The sequence below is a fragment of the Hibiscus syriacus genome, unplaced genomic scaffold (assembly GCF_006381635.1).
Source record: "Hibiscus syriacus cultivar Baekdansim isolate YM2019G1 unplaced genomic scaffold, ASM638163v2 tig00110988_pilon, whole genome shotgun sequence".
In the NCBI taxonomy this organism is placed as follows: domain Eukaryota; kingdom Viridiplantae; phylum Streptophyta; class Magnoliopsida; order Malvales; family Malvaceae; genus Hibiscus; species Hibiscus syriacus.
Genome location: NW_024062942.1, coordinates 2,739,740 through 2,763,013, shown reverse-complemented (window position 1 = coordinate 2,763,013; position 23,274 = coordinate 2,739,740). Strand labels below are relative to the sequence as shown.

At 34.3% G+C, this 23,274-nt stretch overlaps 1 pseudogene; it reads right to left on the bottom strand.

The window, feature by feature from the left end:
* Window positions 1-21,149: 21,149 nt before the first annotated feature.
* On the bottom strand, window positions 21,150-22,900 carry LOC120149078 (annotated as a pseudogene).
* Window positions 22,901-23,274: the final 374 nt, after the last annotated feature.

Genomic DNA, 23,274 nt, shown 5'->3' with positions numbered 1-23,274 from the left:
TGGCATCTCCACTTCAAAGCTAAAAATTACCACAAGGAAGGCTGCTTGAGATCTGATTTGAAGGAGCCCTTACCGAAGACATAATCTCTGATAGGGAAATATGTAGATTTAAGACAAGGGTAGCCGAGTAGTGCGGGTCACAGACATAGGATGTAACATCTCTGTCTTCCTTTTAATGCCTTTGTAATAATTTCCATGACTGCTACTTTATATACGTTTCTGGCATTAGAATTTTATGTAGGCTTAGAATTAGGGTAGCGGTGTACTGTTGCCTTAGTTTTTGTTTTAACCCATTTTACTTTATTCCTTCTCGTAGCTTGCATCGTTGACTTCTGTATATCATTTTCTTCAGGTTTTATCTTTTTAAATTTAGTCAGGTCTTACGTTTCTGTCTATATGCAGATGTTTTTACACATGGATTTATTTGCAGAGATTACTTCCTATTACAAACGCGCATATGAAGACTGCATATGAAGATTGTTCAACTATATATTTATTTATGTATTTATATATGAATTGCATTTTATCTTTATTTTTAATTTTCTGACTGCCAGAGGTCTTCTACGGAAGCTGCTCTCAATCCTGGCGTTGGGGGCAGCCTACTACCCTACCTCCCCTTATTCCATTGCATATGGGAATAGGGTTTTGTTGTTGTTGTTGTTGTTGATTGTACATGTTGAAGTTGTTCAATGGTGAGATTATCGTCCAAGTTTAATGGCCCACATAAAATTTGAATAAAAATATCAGACCCGAAAAAATAAATTCGGGCAAAATACAATAAGATTTGTTCAAAATATAAGTCAGGTTTGGGTTGGAACATATAAGACGAACTCAATCTACTTTTTTAAGTTTGTAATATATTGTATTATTTTATTATATATATCATATAATTATATAACTTAAAAATTAAATTTATAATAATATATATGTATCATAAAGTGAACATAGAGAATATATAAATTGTTCATGTATATAAAAAACTTAACAAATATATATAAATAAAATAAATATTTTTAACAAATAATGAGTCAAATTGAAATTGAGATCGATTAACTATTTATAAATGTGAACCGACTTGAAAAGAAAATTTCATCCGAGGTTATTTGGTTATGCTCATGTTGGAGTCCCCATCGTTGTTTTGAGGACATTTGGGATATTCTTTTTTCCAATCTCTTCTCCTAGCAGTTTAGTTCTTTCAATTCTAGTTGTTGCACGTATTTTAGTTGAGATTGGTAAGGTGATCACTAGGCTGTGGGTTAGTTTTTGGTGCAATCTTGTGTTACTGTTATTTAGGGGGTTCTTGATGCAGTTGAGGGGTGTTATTATGGTTATAGCTTGTAATGGTTAGTGCACTTGTATTTGCTTTTCGGAGCTGATTAATAAAAGTTTTTTAATTACTTTTTTCCCCTTTCTGCTGTCTTAATCAAGTCTCGGCTTAATTGCAATATGAGGGGTTTTAATAAAGTCTTAGTTACTTTTTTTTAAAGAAAAAAGCACGAATGATCTATGCAAATCTTATACTTGAGCTTGATTAGAATTAATTCCATAAACACCTCTAATATTGATGAAAGCTTAAGTAAATGTTTTAGATATATAAGAGAGAATTGAGAAACACTATGAAATTCCTCTCCTCCCCAACCAAAGAGCTCAAAATTGGCTCAAATCAATAATCACAATGCTTGAAAAAAATTATAAGAGTCAAGGCAAAGACGTACCTATTTGTAGTAATTTTATCAATAATTTTCATTCGAAACATTTCTTTAACATTAGCCAAAACTGGATGGGATTATCTCATAGTAGAATACGAAGAAGATGTACAAATCAAAGGCATATAGATGTTGAATCTCCTAAGAGACTTGGAATTACAAAAGATGAGTTAAAAACCATCGAAGAGTATTTTGAAGAGCTATCTGCATTTTTTACATTTCCCAAGAAACATATTTTATCCGAATCTTCTTAATTGCAACACATTCAAGTGCTAAAATAATTTTTGATGTGTTATGCATACCTGGTCTAGATTAAAACTTGTTAAGTGTTGATCAGAGTCTAATTTTTTTTTTACAGTGATTGAGGAGAAATAATCGGTTAAACAAATTAAAATTTTGTTGAGTCATAGTGTCGTAACCGGTTTTCGTCCGAGCACGAATTTTTATTTGGCTGGAAAAGTGATGTTTAATAAATGTTTTTTTTAATATAATTTGGGAGTCGCCATCGGCCTTTTGGGTTAGGTAGGTCGAATACCTAAAAATTATCTTTTAAAAGAGTTTTAAGAAAACATCAGTTAAAAGATGAACTGATCTGCGTTTATAACCAAAAAATTCGTTCTTTTTAATAATAAAAAGGGATTCGTGGTCGGTTACGTTTAGGGAAGGATTAGCACCCCTACAACGCCCAAAATTGGTACTTTTTTAATTATAAATTGTCTCTATTAAAAATTCAAAATATATTTAATTTATAATCCTATTTAATTCAGATATTTTTAAGAAAATATATTAAACATAAATAAGATATTTACGTATTTAGAAATATCAGAAAAGGACTTCTAGGTGTCTTAAGACAGCTCTTTTCTTCGATATTAATAAATATTATAATAATTTAAATAAAATAATAATTTTTTTATAATATTTAATTTTAAAATACCAGAATAGGACATCCAGTTGTATTAAGACTGCCCTTTTCTTTGATATTAAAAAATAAATAAATATTAAAATATGATAAAAAAATAATTTATGTAAAATCAAATTAAGATTTAATATAAATTATTATTGATTATATATATTTATATGACTATATAATAATAATAAATATAATATTTAAATATAAACAAGTGAAATTAAAACATAAATAAATAATAATAAAAATAAAATTAGAACTATATATTTAAAAAAAAGTAAAACTTTATAATAAATGAAAATATTTAAAATTAGTGACTAAATTATAATCTAATAAAATTAAATACCTAATTCGTAATTAATTATTTAAAATTACAGGGATTAAACATGCTATTCTCCTTATTTATTAATTTGGTGACTAAAATAAAATTATATAAAATTAATATATCAAATTAAAATAAATTAAAAATATGTACTCGGGATTAAAAAATTAATTATTAAAACTAATGGACTAAATATGTATTTTATCTGAAATATTTATAATTACAGTTAATGGCTAAAATATAAATAAATAAAATGTAGAGACCAAATTAAAAGGATCATAAATTTGATTCAGTGACTAAAATGTAAAACATATAAAATAGAGGGACTACGGACAAGGTTTAACATTTAAAAATTACACAAATAGCCTTCCCCAAAACGACATCGTTCGGGAAGGGCTATTTAAGCCCGAAACGGCTGGCCCGAAGGGCCAGCTCTCTCATTTCTCAATTTTTCTCCTCTCTCTAAACAAAGAGAGTTTAAACTCTCTCTCGTCTCTCTCTAGCTTCCCTCATCAGAGGGAAGCCGGCTACCGGGCGGCAGTTATACCACAACGTAGATCGGACCGTCCTTATGACGGTTCCGGTATTCCTTTCTCTTAAATAGCTCCCGATCGGAGCAAATCTAGGAAAATACCTTCGATTTTCGAAGGTTTTTGGTGATGTTTGGAGGCCGGTGGTGACTCCGATTAAGGCGTTGTCTTCCCCGGTAAGTTTCTCTCTGTCTTCTCCTTGCTTATTTTGGTGTTTGTGGTTGCTGGTTTGTTCATTTTTTCTCTTATTTTTTTTCCTTTTTTCTTCTCTTTTCTTCTCTCTCTGTTAGTTGCTGTGGTTTTCTTCTCTCCTTCTTTTCTTTGCAGGTTGTCAATGGCTTTATAGCCATCACCGGTGTGGCCATCGGACCGGGTAAAAGAGTGGAGTCTGGTTAGTCACCGGACTTCCAGTAGTGACTCACCGTTGGGGCGACATGTGTGCGGCTGTAGTGGCGCTTCTGGAAGCTTCCGACGAGTCGTGGCAGCGGTGGAGATGGTGGGAGTAGCTGCGGCGGCCGCGTGGCCCTAGTGTATCATCACCCTAGGGTTTGTACTGGATGAGTGTGGGCCGTTGGATCTCTCAGATCCAACGGTTGTGATGATAAGGCGGCTAGGGTTAGAGATCAAACCCTAATCTGGTTTTAGGGTTTAGTTAGGCCATCTGGATTTGTAATTGGGCCGGATAATCTGGGCCTGTTTGTAATAATAATAATATTAATAAAAAGAATATTAATAATAATATTTATAATAATAATAATAATATAAATAATATTAAAAAAAATGAAGAAAAAAATGAGTATCTTCAGCTGCCCCTCTTTGCTTATTCTTGTGTTAACAAGAATAGAGCAAACAAGAATAGAGCAAAGACGAAAAGATAATAAGTTTTTTTTTTCATTTGACTTCACTTGATTAATATGGAGATGTTGAATAAATTCTTCTCTTTCTTCATATGAGTTCTTCTCATTATGAACTTTCCGCTGGGGATGATGTTGACCTATTTCCTTATGTGATAGAGTCATTAGAAAGGTTGAACAAACTCTTCTCATTATGAACTTCTTCTTCTTCAGATGAGTTCTTCTCATTATGAACTTTCTCTGGAAAAGCTGATGCTAATCTATCTCCTTCTGTGATAGAATTATGCAAAAGGTTGAACAAGCTCTTCTCATTGTGAACTTCTTCTTCTTCAGATGAGTTCTTCTCATTATGAACTCTACCTGGCAATGTTGATCCATCAAATGATGAATTCAAACAAAAGGTTGAACAAATTCTTCTCATTATGAACTTCTTCTTCCTTCTTCAGATGACGAGTTCTTCTCATTATGAACTCTACCTGGCAATGTTGATCCATCAAATGATGAATTCAAACAAAAGGTTGAACAAATTCTTCTCATTATGAACTTCTATTTCCTTCTTCAGATGAGTTCTTCTCATTATGAACTTTCTCTGGAAAAGCTGATCCATCAAGTGATGGATTTGAGTAAAAGGTTGAACAAATTCTTCTCATTATGAATTTCTTCTTCTTCAGATGACGAGTTCTTCTCATTATGAACTCTACCTGGCAATGTTGATCCATCAAATGATGAATTCAAACAAAAGGTTGAACAAATTCTTCTCATTATGAACTTCTTCTTCCTTCTTCAGATGAGTTCTTCTCATTATGAACTTTCTCTGGAAAAGCTGATCCATCAAGTGATGGATTTGAGCAAAAGGTTGAACAAATTCTTATCATTATGAACTTCTTCTTCCTTCTTATTATGAACTCTAACTGAAAATGTTGATCCATTAAATGATGGATTTAAATCTTTGCTAAAATCTTTGAAATTCCTGTCAAAATTTAACATGGATAAAATGAATGAAAATGCACCTATTTTTGCAAATGCCTAAATATGATGCATGAATGTTAAGTTTATTTTTATTTGATTTCAAATTGATGAACTTAGTATTTCTTCAGTTGTGTAGAAATCCAATAAATCTTTCTTCTTCAAATCGGAGAATCTATCATCTTTGAAGAGTGTAGATGTAGATATGCCTGAATTTTTGCATAATGTCACAAACCACTTGAGAATAAAACTCAATAGTATAGGCTCTTGAAAAGGCTTGTATTCATGCAACATGTTGATTCTGATAACAACTCATCTGATTATGAAGCGATCTTTCAGGATGATTTCACAGATATTGATAGTTCTTTTGATACCGAGAAAATCCTAAATTCTGATTCTGATGAGGAGAGTAAACTGTTATACTTGATGAAAATGGGATACTCAAATGCTATGTCTTCAATAGCCATGGAGATATAATTCTGATTCATCAATTGCAGAGTTGACAGATTTTATATGTGCTGCTCAAATTGCTAAGGCTGCTGATATACTTCTTCCGGTAAAAGATAGGAAGCCATTATACAATTACAAGAAAAAGGCAAAACTCGAGCTATGATTTTTGGGAAAGGAATAAGCATAAGAAGCTTGAAAAGAAGCTTCTTAATGAAGACGATCATGCAGTTCATCTTTTAATTCCAATGATTGGTTCTGTGGTTCCTACCGAACCAGATCAGATATCTCAAAGAACACTTCCAGAAGAGGGCTATTGGGTCTCCTTATTTCTACTATGAGCAAATTCATCTTTCAAATCCAATGATTGATTCTGGGGTTCATACCAAATCAGATCAGATAACTCAAAGAAAACTTCCAGAAGATGCTATTGGGTCTTCTTATTTCTACTATGAGAACGTAGTACTTGCTCCAGTTAATGTTTGGACTGGAATATCACAGTATTCATTCGATGTAGAGCCAGAATTTGTAGATTCGAAGTATTTTCATGCTGCTACACTGAAAATGGGCTATACTCATAATCTGCCAATTTTGAGAACATATTTCTTCTTGTTCCACTTCCAAATAACTCTATGATGGTGATAATTTGCTTACTTTGTATTCTACGCCTTTAAAAGTATTAGCATAAAGTGATATTCAGAAATCTTTAACTTATTTCAAAATTATGTTAATCCATTTACAAAATAAAAGAATAAATTGAATTTTCGAAAATAAATTGAATCTCAAATAAATTGAATTTAGAGAAAATAAACTTAGAATTTATTAATAGATAGAATTGTATTCAAAGTTATGGCAAGCATAGGAATGACAAAAATTCAAATGACTCAACAAATTATTAGCATAAGTATTTCTAAATTAATCAAATTGACATAATTTAGAGTACTGATGTAAGCTTTTGTCTGGAAGATCTCAAACGTTGTCAGAATGCTTGTAGATGTGAAGTTCCTCCCAAACTATCAAAATCTTAAGAGGGTTCAATTGCCAGATGCCTAATATCAACATGCATTCGAGCCGCCCTTTCAGGTTTTTAACTCAAATCCTTCCTTTGGTTACAAGATGCCCTTTGCGGGTTTTCATCTTGACCCCCTCTTTTTCTTTTTTTCTTCTTTTTTTTATTTTTTTTATTTTTCAAGCATAATATTTCTTGACAGAATCCGAGTTTATTGGATTTCTCAGAATTTTTCCATCCATTTCTGCCAAGATCAACGCTCCTCCGGAAAAGGCCTTTTTTACAACGTATGACCCTTCCCAATTAGGCATCCATTTCCCACGGAAATCTTTATGTATAGGCAAGATCTTTTTTAGTACTAGATCACCCTCTTGGAATTCTCTTGGATGTATTTTCTTATCATGAGACTTCATCATCCGTTTCTGATACATCTGTCCATGGCAAATAACTTTCAATCTTTTCTCCTCAATAAGGTTCAATTGATCAAATCTAGCTTGGATCCATTCAGATTCATCCAATTTTATTTCTCTCAAAATTCGAAGCGATGGAATTTCAACTTCAATTGGTAAGACTGCTTCCATCCCGTAGACTAAAGAAAAAGATGTTGCCCCAGTAGATGTTCGAACAGTAGTTCGGTATGGATATAAAGCAAAAGGTAACTTCTCGTGCCAATCTTTGTAAGTTTCAGTGGTCTTTGTAATGATTCTCTTGATGTTCTTATTTGCTGCTTCAACTGCCCCATTCATCTTTGGACGATATGCCACTGAGTTTGCATGTTTGATTTTAAACTGTGCACAAAGTTCGGTCATCATTTTGTTGTTCAGATTCATAGCATTATCTGTAATGATCCTTTCTGGTAGGCCATACCGGTAAATTATCTCTTTCTTTATGAATTTGCAGACTGTGAACCTCTTAATATTGGCATATAAAGCAGCTTCAACCCATTTGGTAAAATAATCTATTGCCACAAGGATGAAGCAATGTCCATTCGATGCTTTTGGTGTAATTACCCCAATGACATCTATTCCCCACATAGAAAATGTCCAGGGTGCTGTCATTACATGTAAAGGAGATGGGGGTACATGAATCTTGTCTGCATATATCTGGCATTTATGACATTTCCTTGCATAATCAATGCAATCCGTGTGCATGGTAGCCCAATAGTATCCATATCTCATTATTTTTCCAGCCATGGAAAGACCATTTGCATGTGTTCCACATATTCCACTGTGTACTTCTTCAATGATGCTTCTGGCTTCATTGGTATTTAAACATCTCAATAGCATTTGATCATTGCTTCTTCTATACATAATCTCGCCATTAAGAAAATATCCAGAAACCATTCTTCTCAAGGTTCTTTTATCAATTTCAGATGCATTTTGTGGATAACTTTGATTTTTGATATATTGCAGGATATCATAATACCATGGTTTACCATCTACCTCTTCTTCCACACTATAACAATGTGCAGGAATTTCATATACTTGCATTTTGATTGGCATCATATCAACTTTCTTAGTTGCCTGAAACATAGCAGCTAATGTAGCCAAAGCATCTGCCATTTGATTTTCTTCTCGAGAAAGATAATTGAAGGTGTCTCTCTCAAATTCTTTCACTAATTCGAGGGTAAAATTTCGGTATTCCAACAATTTGGGATCTTTTGTTTCCCATTCACCTCGTAATTGATATACCACTAACGATGGATCTCCATATATCTTGAGACATTTGATTTTTCTTTCTATAGCTGCTTTCAATCCCATGACACAAGCTTCATATTCCGCCATGTTATTGGTGCAAAAGAACTCCAGTCTACTTGTAAAGGGATAATAAATATTTTCTGGAGAAATTAACACTGCCCCGATTCCTTATCCCAAGGCGTTGGATGCTCCGTCAAAGTAAAGCTTCCAAGATTCATCATTTGTTCTGACTTCTTCATTCATGGATATGCACAACAAATCTTCATCTGGAAAATTAAAACTCAAAGGCTGATAATCATTCGATACACGACTGGCCAGAAAATCAGCTATGACACTTCCTTTTATCGCTTTTTGGTTGACATATACAATATCAAACTCGGATAATAACATCTGCCATCTAGCCATTCTGCCTGTCAAAGCTGGTGATTCCATTAAGAATTTCAAAGGATCAAGTTTGGATATCAACCAAGTAGTATGATATAACATATATTGTCTGAGTCTTCGAGTAGCCCACACCAAAGCACAACATAATTTTTGTATTGGTGGATATCGAATTTCACAATCAGTAAATTTTTTGTTCAGATAATAAATAGCTTTTTCTTTTTTTCCAGATTCATCATGCTGTCCCAGTACACATCCCATCGAATTTTCAAAGACTGTCAAGTAGAGAATTAACGGTCTATCAGGCATTGGTGATACTAAAATGGGGGCATTGGATAAATATTTCTTAATAATATCCAAAGTTTCTTGACATTCATCATTCCAGACTTCAGGATTGTTCTTTCGAAGTAATTTGAACACTGGATCACATTTGTCAGTTAATTGAGAAATGAACCGAGATATATAATTTAATCTTCCCAAAAAGCCTCGAACTTCTTTTTTTGTATTGGGTGGTGGAAGATCTTGAATTGCTTTTACTTTATCTGGATCAATCTCGATTCCTTTTTTGCTGACCACAAATCCCAAAAGTTTCTCAGAAGTTACCCCAAAAGTGCATTTAGCGGGGTTGAGCTTTAATTGATACTTCCTCAATCTCTGGAAAAGCTTTCTCAAATTTTGAATATGTTCTTCTTCAGTTCGGGATTTGGCAATCATGTCATCTACATATACTTCAATCTCTTTGTGCATCATGTCATGAAACAAAGTTACCATGGCTCTTTGATACGTTGCCCCTGCATTTTTCAATCCAAATGGCATTACTTTATAGCAGAATGTGCCCCACATGGTTACAAATGTTGTTTTTTCCATGTCTTCAGGATTCATTTTTATCTGATTATATCCTGAAAAGCCATCCATGAATGAAAACCATGCGTGTCCTGCAGTATTGTCCACCAAGGTGTCTATGTGGGGTAATGGAAAGCTATCTTTCGGACTAGCTTTGTTGAGATCTCTGTAATCTACACACATTCGAACTTTCCCATTTTTCTTTGGTACTGGAACAATGTTGGCTACCCATTCTGGGTATTTGGCTGCCTGTAGAAAACCTGCATTAATCTGTTTCATCACTTCCTCTTTGATCTGTAACAACATTTCTGGCCTCATTCGCCTTAGCCTTTGTTGGACCGGTTTATATTCTGGATTGATTGGAAGCTTGTGCATCACTATATCTGTACTTAAACCAGGCATATCTTGATAAGACCAGGCGAATATATCTTTGAACTCTTGAAGGAGATTTATCAATTCTTGTTTTATCTGGATTGTCAGAGTAGTACCAATTTTTACCTCCTTTATTTCTTCATCTGTTCCCAGATTTACAGTCTTAATCTCTTCTTTGTGAGGTAGAATTTGCTTATCTTCTTTTTCTATCAATCTTAATAATTCAGTAGGAACATCACATTCCAGTTCATCCTCACACCTATTGATTTCTTCCAGACATATGGGCTGCTCTAAATTTATCTCTCGATTAAATTTAGGAATAAACATGATATTAACATTGTGACACCTGCAAATTTAAGTCGGACATATTTCCGAAAGAATATAGTAAATTTATGAAATAAATAAATGTAAAAATGTAAGAAAATGTAAAGAATGATTTCCATCTGAAAATTTTAAAGAAAATTTCTTATATTTAATATTAGGTGAACTTAACATAATTTCCTTTACAAGATAACAAAAAGTTTTCATACTTTTGGGCTAAACATAAAGATTAGTTCTGAATATTACTCTGTGTTAATATTAAAAACTACAGGAAGGTCTTCAGTGGTCTAATTGTTGAGTGTTTCTCCAGGAAAACATGGGTGAATCCTATCCAAGTATTTGCCAGTCTTGTTGTCATTCATGATCATGTTGATAAATAATCCATTCATAGCTTCTTCAACTATACTTTGATCTTTCGTCAACTTTTCTTCTTTAAAGGCCTCAACAAGCTGTTGTTCTACATTAATTGTTTCCCCTGATCTGAATGTGGTCTTTAACTGTGGGAAAAACATGTGTTCCCAAAGGATTTTTTCTCCTTTCAACCTTGCCTTTCTGTTTTCACACCTTCTTTTCATCTCTTTGTTCTTTTGCTGAAAATTGGGCTTAAATCCAAGCCCAAAACGATCTTTCTTCATTTTCATACTTACAGGAACTAAACTCCCTTGAAGATTCTTTCCTAAACCTTTCCCAGTTTTAGCTCCAATGCCTAAAGTCTGTCGTACTGTCATCTTGGTGCAATCAGATAATCTGGGATATGGAATTTTGCTTCCTTCTGCAATAAAGGTTGCATTGACAAATTCAAGAGCTCGGAAAGAGCATTCAAGAGCATCATCATTGGTTTCAATATATGAAACATCACTTGTTATAGATGCAATGATTTCTTCTTCAGCTCCTACACATATTAGTTGTCCATCAACAACGAATTTTAATTTCGGATGTAATGAAGAAGGAACGGCTCCTGCAGAATGAATCCATGGCCTCCCTAATAAACAATTATATGTAGGGTGGATGTCCATCACCACAAAGTCAATATTGTATACGACTGGTCCGATTAACAACGATATTTCCATTTTACCAAGCACCTCTTTTTGAGTGCCATTAAAAGCTCGCACTACATTCTGATAACTTTTCATGTGTGATTTATCCACATGCATTCTTTGAAGTGTGACTAAAGGAATCAAGTTAAGAGCGGATACATTGTCAATCAATACTCCTGGCAAAACATGACCATGACAATGTGTGGTGATATTCAAAGCTTTTACTGACCCCATTCCACCTTCAGGTATTTCATCATCCGTGAACGTTATGTAATTGTTAGTGACTATATGTCCCACAATTATGTCAAGTTTATTGAGGGATATATCTTCAGGGATAAAAGTTTGATTAAGCATTCTCATCAAAGCATTTCTGTGTGCTTCTGAATTCATCAATAGATCAAGAATAGAAATTCTCGCTTGTTGTTTATGTAGTTGTTCAACCACATTATACTCACTATGTTTTAAGAATTTCAAAAATTCTTGCGCTTGTTTTTCTGTTACAGGCTCATTGAATGCTGGAGGGGATTCATCATCAAATACCTTTTGGGGTATTACCATGGCTTTTCCTTTTTCTTTCACTTGTTCTGAGGCATTGTATGTTTCGGGAGAGTAACATCTCCCACTTCTTGTAAAGAATCTGACTTCACTCATTGCTTCAGACGTCGAATCCAGACTTTGTGTTTTCTCTTCTGTTTTTTTCTAGAGAAATAGATCCTCCTACCATTGAAACATTGGTAGTATAATTCCAAGGTACCCTGCGGGTATCCTTGTATGGAAATGGTAAAGGAGTTGTGATAACTACTTTCGGCTTTGTTGGTGCAGGAATCACTGTAGATGATTTCACATTAATAATCACAGGATCAATTGTTCTTTGATTAGGTTTAAAATCATCTGATGAGCAAACATCATCTTCTCTTTTCCCTGGTTCTTCTTCAAAGAATTCTATCTCTCTGTTATTCATCAATTTTTGCACCAAATCCCTAAACTCAGGACATAGTTGAATTTCATGCCCCTTCTCTTGATGATATTCATAATAATTCTTGCCTTCATCACGCTTTGGCCTGAATTCTTGTGGAATTATACCGGATAAGGAGAGTTGTTGAAATATCCAAACAAAAGGAGATTTAATTTCAGAAATGTCAGTTTTTGCTTTCTTTCTGTTCTCTTCCTGAATTGCATTCACATTTTTATCTCCATGATTTGGCAATGGATGATTTGATGTAGATTGTGAATTAAATTCCAACTTTCAAGTGTTGATCAAATTTTGAACCACCCTTTTGAATGCCAAAATTTTCAATAGAATGACCCGTAATTTCTTCATGGTAAACACAGTGCCTTTACATCATACCATGGAGGGAATGGTGGTTGCATAGGAACCAAAGGATAGGGCCGTATGACATCTGCTTTTAACAGCGAATCATAGATCTCAGCATAGGGTACTTGTAAAGGTGTAAAAGACAACCTTTCATTTTCCTTTCGAGATCCTCTGGACTCTGCTCGATTAGTGTTTGTTTCTTCTTTCTTAACCCTTGGTTGGGTTATTGTAACACTCTTCGATGAATCCTTGTTGTAAGAGTTTGCATTGTTGACTTCATTCTCCTTTTTCTGGTACATAGGTCTTTTGGAACTAGACCCCTCATTTGATTCAATTTTGCCACTTTTCAAGACATTTTCAATGAGTTCTCCAGAAATGACCAAATCTGCAAAATTTCTGGTTGCATTCCCCATTAGATGATTTAAATAAGAGCTTTCAATGTATGGACAAATATTACGTGGCGGTACTTCTCTAGGAATGCTTTAGCTAGATCTTTCCAAGATCTAATGTTGCTTTGGTCAATTGAGTATACCATTTTAAGGCTGTCCTGTCAAACTATCTTGAAAGCAGTGAATTATAATTTCTCGTCTTTCACATATCCTGCCATTCTGCGACAAAACATAGTAATGTGAGATGAAGGCATGTGGTACCGTCATATCTATCAAATTCGGAACTTTGAACTTGATGGGGAGAATTAGGTCTGGAAAAAACTCAACTCACTAGCGTCAAACCCATAGAATGATTCAGTTATTTCCAAGGATTTCATTCGTTCTTCTAAGCTCTTGATCTGTCTGGTCAATTCTTCATTTACTTTTTTTTCTCATTCAGCTCATTCAAATCTGGGATTAGATTCTCAGTATTAAAATCCCTATTTCATATCTGACATAAGTGGATTTTTGCTTGAAGATGCCGGATCCACTTGTCGATTTTCATGTGGTTTGGCTTCTTGAAATGCTGGTGCGGCATTGATTTGTATAGGTGTAGTACCAGAGTGATAAATTGGTTCTGTGGGAAACCTAGAGGATACATAGGTTCTTGGTCGAAAGATACAAGATTTCATGCATTTTTCCAATGATAGCTTGCCTTTTAAACATGTCTTCTCTTTTCTGCATCATGCTCTTGTGAGTTTGCAATACTGGCTTCAATTTTCTCTAGCTTCATTCTCATCTCTGCTTGTTCTTTATTATGTTGTTCCTCAATACGTTGTATTTTATCCTCCATAATTCTCTTAGTAGTTTGTCTAGTATCGTAGTGATGTTGTATTTCTCTTTTGGCCAGAATAACTGCGATTGAAAAATCTTTTGATATTATTTTTTCAAATTTTAATTAATGAATATTATCTTAATAATAAAAATTATACATAAAGAAAATAATGCAATGAATAATGAATGTATGCAGAATGTATGTATGCAAAAGGTATTGATCCCAAAAAGTTAACTGTCATAGAACAACTTTCATCGGCATACAAAAGTTTCTTTATAATAGTTCATAACTACAGATAAGGCGTAGCTTTCCTATTAAGCTCTATAATTTCTTTCATTAGCCATGACACCTTCTTTCCGAACATAGAAACTGAATCAACGTGATGCTCAATTATTTTTGCTTCAACAGCTAGTTCCCCAACATATCTAGCAACTTCACTCATTTGTACCATGGCCTCGAATACCATATTACTTCTTTATTCACTTCTTTCTACATAGAAATCAGTTGATTTTTGCCATTGTTCATTAGTTCCTTCAAGAGTTTGCTCTAACTCAGTGATTCTGACTTGACAATTGTGCAGAGTTTTTTCAAGATCTCTAATGCGTCTTCGCAGTGAAGCACTTTCTTCATTACTTTCTTTGAGATCACTAGGTCCTAGATGAACCTTTTCTTGAAATAATGACTCTTCAAGTTGCAAGATGTAAGCATTAAACTCTGAGTTTTTGTTTCTAGACTGATCCAGATCTTCTTCAAGTTTTGTTTGTGCTTCTTGCGTCCTTTGATTAAGCTTCTGGATTTGAACATTCTTGTTTCTGCATCTTTGCATCCAATTGCTAGCTACTTCTTGCTCTACCTCAAGTTTGGTGTTGAAATTCTTTCTTTCCAGCTCCCATTTTCCTTTTTCAACATTGAACTCTTCAATCCTTTGGCCCCTGACTTCAAGTTCGGCAATCAGATGGTTCATTTCAGATTCAAATCCCTTGAACATGATATTTTTCTCACCTTTAAATTTATCAAAGATGTCATTCTTCATTTCTTCTAAATCTTTGGCTCGATCCCTTTCTCTTTGCATTTCATTCATGATCTCGCGGTGTTCAGCTTTGTGTTTTATAATTCGCTCTCTTCTGTCAACCTCAAAATCTTCAATTTTCTGCTTTCCTTTCTCAAGGCTTTTGAGTAGACGGCTATTCTTTCCTTTCAGATCTTCAACTCGACTTTTCTCGATGTTCAATTCTCTGGTCATCTGTACTGTTGATCGGCTTGGTCCTGATGCTTTCCGGGATTTATATAACTCCTGGTAATTTTTCTTTAATGCTCTAAATTCACCATCTCTCTCAACATTGCTCATTGTGATGAATGAAAGTCAATGTCAACACCCAACATAGCTTTATCTCTCGTCTCATTGCTCTAATTTCTCTTGACCAATCTTCTCTTTCTGCTTCAAAACTCAGCTCTCAGGATTTCAATCTCTGATGGAACCACCTTAATGCGATCTTCCATAGAGATATCCTCATTTGATCTGGTAGAGGAATATTTTCATTTTTCCTGACAGATCCCATTCCTCATCAGGAGTTAGCATTTCTTTGCTGCTTTAGCTCGGTACAAAAAGTTGTTTTCCAAGCTGTAAAGGCTTCCATGATATTTCTTTTATAATTTTTGCTGTGGAAATGCGAACTCAGATGAATGTAATCCAGCAGTGACAGGTACAAATTGACGACCTTCATATTGTCTGATGACCAGAAGTGGTGCATATCCGATTCCTCCCCACAATCCGAGCAGCATTATCCAGTTGTAATCACCACATTTGTAAAAGAATTCCCTTTGGATTTGCCACGGGGCTCTCCAAACAACAATTGCTTTGCAGATTTCGAAAGGCATTAATCCACATATCTTTCTTAATTTCTTTCAGCCATTCTTGCTCCAGAAATTCTTTTAATGGTGAGTAGTCCGTATTAAAGCACCGGTATGAAACCTTTTCTGTCCTCCAGAAATGGCTACGGATCCAAACATATAACAATTTGGTACACCCTGAGAATCGTCCACCTTCTAGCTTTCTACAAGCATTTAACGATCTGAAAGTCTCTGCTAGAATTGCAGAAGCAGGATTAATCTTTTTGGTAGCTGCTCAAACAAATCTACTACTGCAGCTTCCATATCCCAATACTTTTGGGAAGATGACCCGCTTTCGCCCTTTTGTTTTGTACGGGATGCCACCCATTCTTCTCGTACTCCAGCAATCTTTGCTAATTTAACTCGAAAAGGTTGAGTTTTAATTGACTTGAATAAATTCAATTCTCCAAAGCCCCTTCTATATGTAGCAAAGTTGTGTACTCTACAATAGTAGGGACCAAGTCCTATTTATTGAGAGTGAAGCAATTGTACCATGGATTCCAGAATTGAATTAGGGCTCAAAGTAAGTCATCATCAACTTCAACATAGAGCAAATATGGGATGTCTCCGTAAGTCTGATAAAACTGCAACTTTTTGTTTGAGTCCCAACTTTTCCAAATGCTTCGCAAAATCTTGCATATCATTTCTTTTAGCGAAACTGGAGCATAACTGCCAAGTCAGATACTAGTCATCTGCAGACTGTCCCTCCTTGTCTTTGTAAGTCCTCAGCCCACTGTCTTACTTCTGAGTTTAGAATTATTTGATTCGAACACTTTTTATCCATGGATGAAGGTTTTCCAATGAGACAATTAACACGAGGATCAATGCCTTTTATCCTGTATGATGCTTTGCAAGAAATAAAGAACACACAAAAAGAAATGAATTAGTTTATATAAAAAAAAATTCAATAATAATGTCTACCTAAATATCTTTATTTAAACATGCTTTCTTCATAATTTAAATAATTTAAATTCACATGTAATTTAATGCCTTTATCCTGTATGATGCTTTGCAAGAAATAAGAACACAAAAAAGAATGAATTAGTTTATATAAAAAAAATCAAATAATGTCTACCTAAATATCTTTATTTAAACATGCTTTCTCATAATTTAATAATTTAAATTCACATGTAATTTAATCAGTAAGAAAATAAATAATTAAAAGGAAAGTTAGAATTCATTCTCTTGTGTGTACCCTATTTTGGACAAAATTTCGGCATGGCTTCAGATCGGAAGAGTTTCTAGGGTTTATTATATGCAAGGTTTCAGATCTAAGAATAAAGGTACCTGAATTGTCCTTGTTAGTGCCCCCTTGGGCTATTAACCCTCAATCCTAGTCCATCACAGACTAAAGTGGATCGAGTTTAATTCGAGGGAATACACTTCTCTATGCCTGACACGGAGAATAAATTCTCACGAAGACATAGAGCATATGAACCCCGAAAGTTACTTGTTAGGTCTAACACGGAGAATAAATTCTCACGAAGACGTCGCTTTCACTCCCACTTAAAAGGGACTAACTCAATTATAGAGCTTTATGTTATGCAATGCAAGTGTTGTGTGTGAGGAGAAATGTTCAAACCTCTGACAGAAAAATAAATAAAGAAATAAAATACTTACAAGTAAAATGAAATATTACTATAAATACTATAAAAATAATAAGTATATAAAAAAAATTTGAAAAGAAAGAATTATAAATTAAATATATGAATTTTTAATTTATAATTAATAGAGACATTTTATAATTAATTTTAAAAGTTTGACCAGCGTTTCCCAGTGGAGTCGCCAAGCTGTCGTAACCGGTTTTCGTCCGAGCGCGAATTTTTACTTGGCTGGAAAAGTGATGTTTAATAAATGTTTTTTTAATATAACTTGGGAGTCACCATCGGCCTTTTGGGTTAGGTAGGTCGAATACCTAAAAATTATCTTTTAAAAGAGTTTTAAGAAAACATCAGTTAAAAGATGAATTGATATGCGTTTATAACCAAAAAATTCGTTCTTTTTAATAATAAAAAGGGATTCGTGGTCGGTTACGTGTAGGGAAGGATTAGCACCCCTACAACGCCCAAAATTAGTACTTTTTTAATTATAAATTGTCTCTATTAAAAATTCAAAATATATTTAATTTATAATCCTATTTAATTCAGATATTTTTAAGAAAATATATTAAACATAAATAAGATATTTACGTATTTAGAAATATCAGAAAAGGACTTCTAGGTGCCTTAAGACAGCTCTTTTCTTCGATATTAATAAATATTATAATAATTTAAATAAAATAATAATTTTTTTTATAATATTTAATTTTAAAATACCAGAATAGGACATCCAGTTGTATTAAGACTGCCATTTTCTTTGATATTAAAAAATAAATAAATATTAAAATATGATAAAAAAATAATTTATGTAAAATCAAATTAAGATTTAATATAAATTATTATTGATTATATATATTTATATGACTATAATAATAATAAATATAATATTTAAATATAAACAAGTGAAATTAAAACATAAATAATAATAATAAAATTAGAACTATATATTTAAAAAAAAGTAAAACTTTATAATAAATGAAAATATTAAAATTAGTGACTAAATTATAATCTAATAAATTAAATACCTAATTCATAATTAATTATTTAAAATTACAGGGATTAAACATGCTATTATCCTTATTTATTAATTTGGTGACTAAAATAAAATTATATAAAATTCATATATAAAATTAAAATAAATTAAAAATATGTACTCGCGATTAAAAAATTAATTATTAAAACTAATGGACTAAATACGTATTTTATCGAAAATATTTATAATTACGGTTAATGGCTAAAATATAAATAAATAAAATGTAGAGACCAAATTAAAAGGATCATAAATTTGATTCAGTGACTAAAATGTAAAACATATAAAATAGAGGGACTACGGACAGGGAGAGTTTAAACTCTCTCTCGTCTCCTCTCTCTAAACAGAGAGAGTTTAAACATATAAAATGTAGAGACCAGTTCTCTCATTTCTCATTTTCTCTCCTCTCTCTAAACAGAGAGAGTTTAAACTCTCTCTCGTCTCTCTCTAGCTTCCCTCATTAGAGGGAAGCCGGCTACCGGGCGGCAGCTGTCTGCCGCCGTAATTCTCACCGCCGGCCACCGCATCCGGTGGCTGGAAAATTTTATTTTTATACCACAACGTAGATCGGACCGCCCTTATGACGGTTCCGGTGTTCCTTTCTCTTAAATAGCTCCCGATCGGAGCAAATCTAGGAAAATACCTTCAGTTTTCGAAGGTTTTTGGTGATGTTTGGAGGCCGGTGGTGACTCCGATTAAGGCGTTATCTTCCCCGGTAAGTTTCTCTCTGTCTTCTCCTTGCTTATTTTGGTGTTTGTGGTTGCTGGTTTATTCATTTTTTTCTCTTTTTTTTTTTCTTTTTTCTTATCTCTCTGTTGGTTGCTGTGGTTTTCTTCTCTCCTCCTTTTCTTTGCAGGTTGTCAATGGCTTTATAGCCATCACCGGTGTGGCCATCGGACCGGGTAAAAGAGTGGAGTCTGGTGAGTCACCGGACTTCCAGTAGTGACTCACTGTTGGGGCGACATGTGTGCGGCTGGAGTGGCGCTTCTGGAAGCTTCCGACGAGACGTGGCAGTAGTGGAGATGGTGGGAGTAGCTGCGGCGGCCGCGTGGCCCTAGGGTATCATCACCCTAGGGTTTGTGCTGGATGAGTGTGGGCCGTTGGATCTCTCAGATCCAACGGCTGTGATGATGAGGCAACTAGGGTTAGAGATCAAACCCTAACCTGGTTTTAGGTTTTAATTGGGCCATCTGGATTTGTAATTGGGCCGGATAATCTGGGCCTGTTTGTAATAATAATAATATTAATAAAAAGAATATTAATAATAATATTTATAATAATAATAATAATATAAATAATATTAAAAAAATAAAGAAAAAAATGAGTATCTTCAAATAGCATAAGTGACTCAAGGACTACCCTAATCAAGGGCTTCTTAAAAATATAAAAATTGGAGACGATAAGGGTTGAGTTAGGAATGTCACTGGAATTGGTTCGTGAGGATCTGTTCCACTTTGTATTGAATTGAATGAAGTGAGTATAAATTTTACAGGTGATGGAACGAAAATTAGACAAAAATCAAACTGTCATAGGTAATAAGATAAACATGAATATGACTTTGTACTCATCTCATGTCCACTTGTCCTACATTATTGTTTGTATTTGAAGTAATGACTTCAATTTTTAAATTTTTCGAACTCATGTTTCGATTATATTTTTGTTTACCAATCATAAGAATCGCGATGATTTGTTACTATCTTTAAAATCGTAATGGTCGAAATAATGTTACATGCGTGGTGGAAGTTTAAACGAAAGATATTTTATATCTTTTTAAAAATTATTTTATATATATTTAGTTTACACTTATAAATATATTATATAGAACAAATTGTGGGACATATATAACAAAAATTAGATGAGTTTTGAAACTCACATAGATGATAATGAGAAGGGATAGTTATCGAAACAGATAGAAATGATAATGATTCCTAGCATAATGATTACGTGGAGGAACCTATCCATTCCCATCCAATCAGCACAATGAGGTTAAGAAAATTACTTTTTTTTTATTTCAATAATATATTATCTCTCAATTACTTGAATACTTCTTAGTCAATTTAAGTTTTTAGTTCTTGTTTTTTGTTTTAAATAATCTAGTTTCTATTCCATGAAATCATAATTTGGTAACTAAAATTTTATATTTTTATTGTATTTTTTTAGATTTCCACCTCTTCATTCTTTTATCTCTTACATTTTTTTTATTTAAAATAAAAATAATTTAAATAATTACAGATATAGAGTTTATGCATTATCAACGACAAAATATTTTAAATCAATATTACTTTTTAAACACTTCATACTATTAAAAAAGAAAAGTTTATTTGCAAAATTTTATTTAAAAACATTATGATTAAGCAAGCAACATACAAGCGAAACCATAATGGTTAGATAGAGCCAACAGCTTTACAAACCATAAGCCCTAACTTCTTTTCCTTGCTAGAAGGTTAAAACTACATTCTAAAACTTACTTAGTAGGGGTAAACTCTAAATACACATATACACAAAGACGACCAAAGGCTTTTGCTCTTCATTGAAACTACTAATTTCCATTGATGGTCCCTTTGATTGCTGCCAACCTCTCCAGGAAAAGGTTAAACTCGTCGTCGAGACTCAGCATGCTAACCCGAGTATAATCCGAGTCGACCCCAAAATTCGTTCCGCCCCTTGTGACGATCTTATGCTCCCTCAAGAGATTGTCACAGTTTAAGCCATCCTTGGTCTTCAGCCAAGCAAAGGCTGTACAAGGAAAAAGAAACCAAATTTCATAAGTTTTAATGTATGTCTAACATGATGATTTGATTGAATTTTTATGATCATTCGTTTACCAGGGATTGAATCAGTTTCTTTGCCTTTGAAATTGCAGAAGTCTCTAGGGTACTTAGGTAGACTGAAAACGCCGTTGCGTTTAACCACCTCTCGAAGCTTTTCCCATCGTTCGGACATGAGATGATGACCGTATTTGAAGAAGTTTTCTTCTTTGTCAGGGCTGGAAATCGAGCAATCCTCGGCGATCACATCGAGAATCTTGGCAGCTCGAAGCTGTGATTCTTTCGATACGCCGATGCTGCTCAGCTCCATGTACTTAACCATCTTGGTAGCCACTTCTTTATCCTTAACGATAGCCCATCTGCAGAACAAATGAAGGTTATAAATCAAATGATCAAACATTTTTTCTATGTATTATTATTTCATGGCAGGAGATTGTTTACCCAATTCGAGAACCAGCATGTCCAGTGGCTTTGGAGAAGGTGAATAGCATAATATCATTATTAGCCTTACCAGTAATGGGAGTGTATTGAGGCCAATAGTAGGCTAAGTCATGAACGAGTTTACCACCTTCCCGATTCACCACCGCTTCTCGGATCGTTCCATCGGGGTTGTTGGGTGATGTTACAAACTCGACATAAGCTCCATCTCTGTCGAATGTGTACGCATCGCCAGCCCATTTGTACAGCCCTGAAAAAACTCCGTCTCCTCGGGATACGACTGCAACAAAGAGAAGGAAATATAAAATCCTGCGTTTGTACCTCCGGATCGAAGAGTATATGGGGTTGACTTGACTCAACACATGGTTTGAGAAACTAGACATGCCCATGTTACCATGTTTGCTCTAAGATCCAAAACAATGCCGACATGCATATGTTTGGGAAAATTAGTGTTATGTATTTGAGAAAACATGTTTGTTCCATTGTCTCATTCGAGACAACCCCGTAGTGCAGACGTTTCCGTATGTCACGGAAAAATGGAACCAATTCCATTAATGCAAAGACGTTCTAATAAACATGGAAATAACCCTCGATGAAAAACGATAAGAACCCAACACGACAGAAGTGGAATACATTGATTTGACTTAACCGAGTTATTAAAGAAAAATGATAAAAATGGGGGAAAAGAACATATCAAAAGTCAACCGAATCAAGGGTTAAGATTGTATCAAGTTTACCGAGTAGAAAGGGGCGGCGGCGACCACACTGAGTGGCTCAGTGTCAGGGTTGTGCGGGGAAGAGAGGGCGTAAAGCACCGCCTGGAAGAGCTGAGTCGAGCCAGTGCCGACTATTACGTATCGGTCGTCGTCAACCACCGCATTCCCAACGACACGGTGCAATCTCCTGATTGCATCATCGAGCTCCGGCATCAAAAACCAGCACAGTTTCCAGGGTCACTGAAATAACTCATCAGATCATGACCGGGGATCACGACCGTACACTTGTCTCCCATTCTCCTCCAGTATGGCTGGTACATGGTAGGATCACCACTGTGAAAAAGAAGAAGAAAAAAATCACATTATCACACTTTCAGATCAGATCGCAATGCATGCACATTAATCAATATAACAGTCACAATCCCCATTATCGAAAGAGGAAAAAAGCGTGCAGGCGATGAACAAACCGAGCCAAGTTGATGACACAGTCGAAGGAGACAGCAGTGGGCGTCTTCTTGGCGGAAACTGCCTTCTCAATGCCGACCACCATCTTGGCTTCAACGAAACTGATTCCGAGAGAACGCTGTTTTCAGTCAAATATTGTTGTGTGGATTGGACTGAGGATGTCTGGGATCATATATAGGCAGAAAATGCAAGAGATTGGGTGCTGCTTAACCGCTAATTTATTCAATATTTGGTTTTGGATTTTCAGATTTTAGCGCATCCAGCCAAAACAACAAATAAAATAAAAAAAAAAATGGTGTCTTTAAAAGGCAAAAAATCTTGAAAATATTAATGGCTATGTCCAAATTTGTACTTACCATATATAAGAGACTTATCTCTTTTTTGTCTTTTGTAGATTACTTACATATTTCCGATAACATTTGGTTAATTTTCAGTTCATGTAAATATCTATTCCAATTG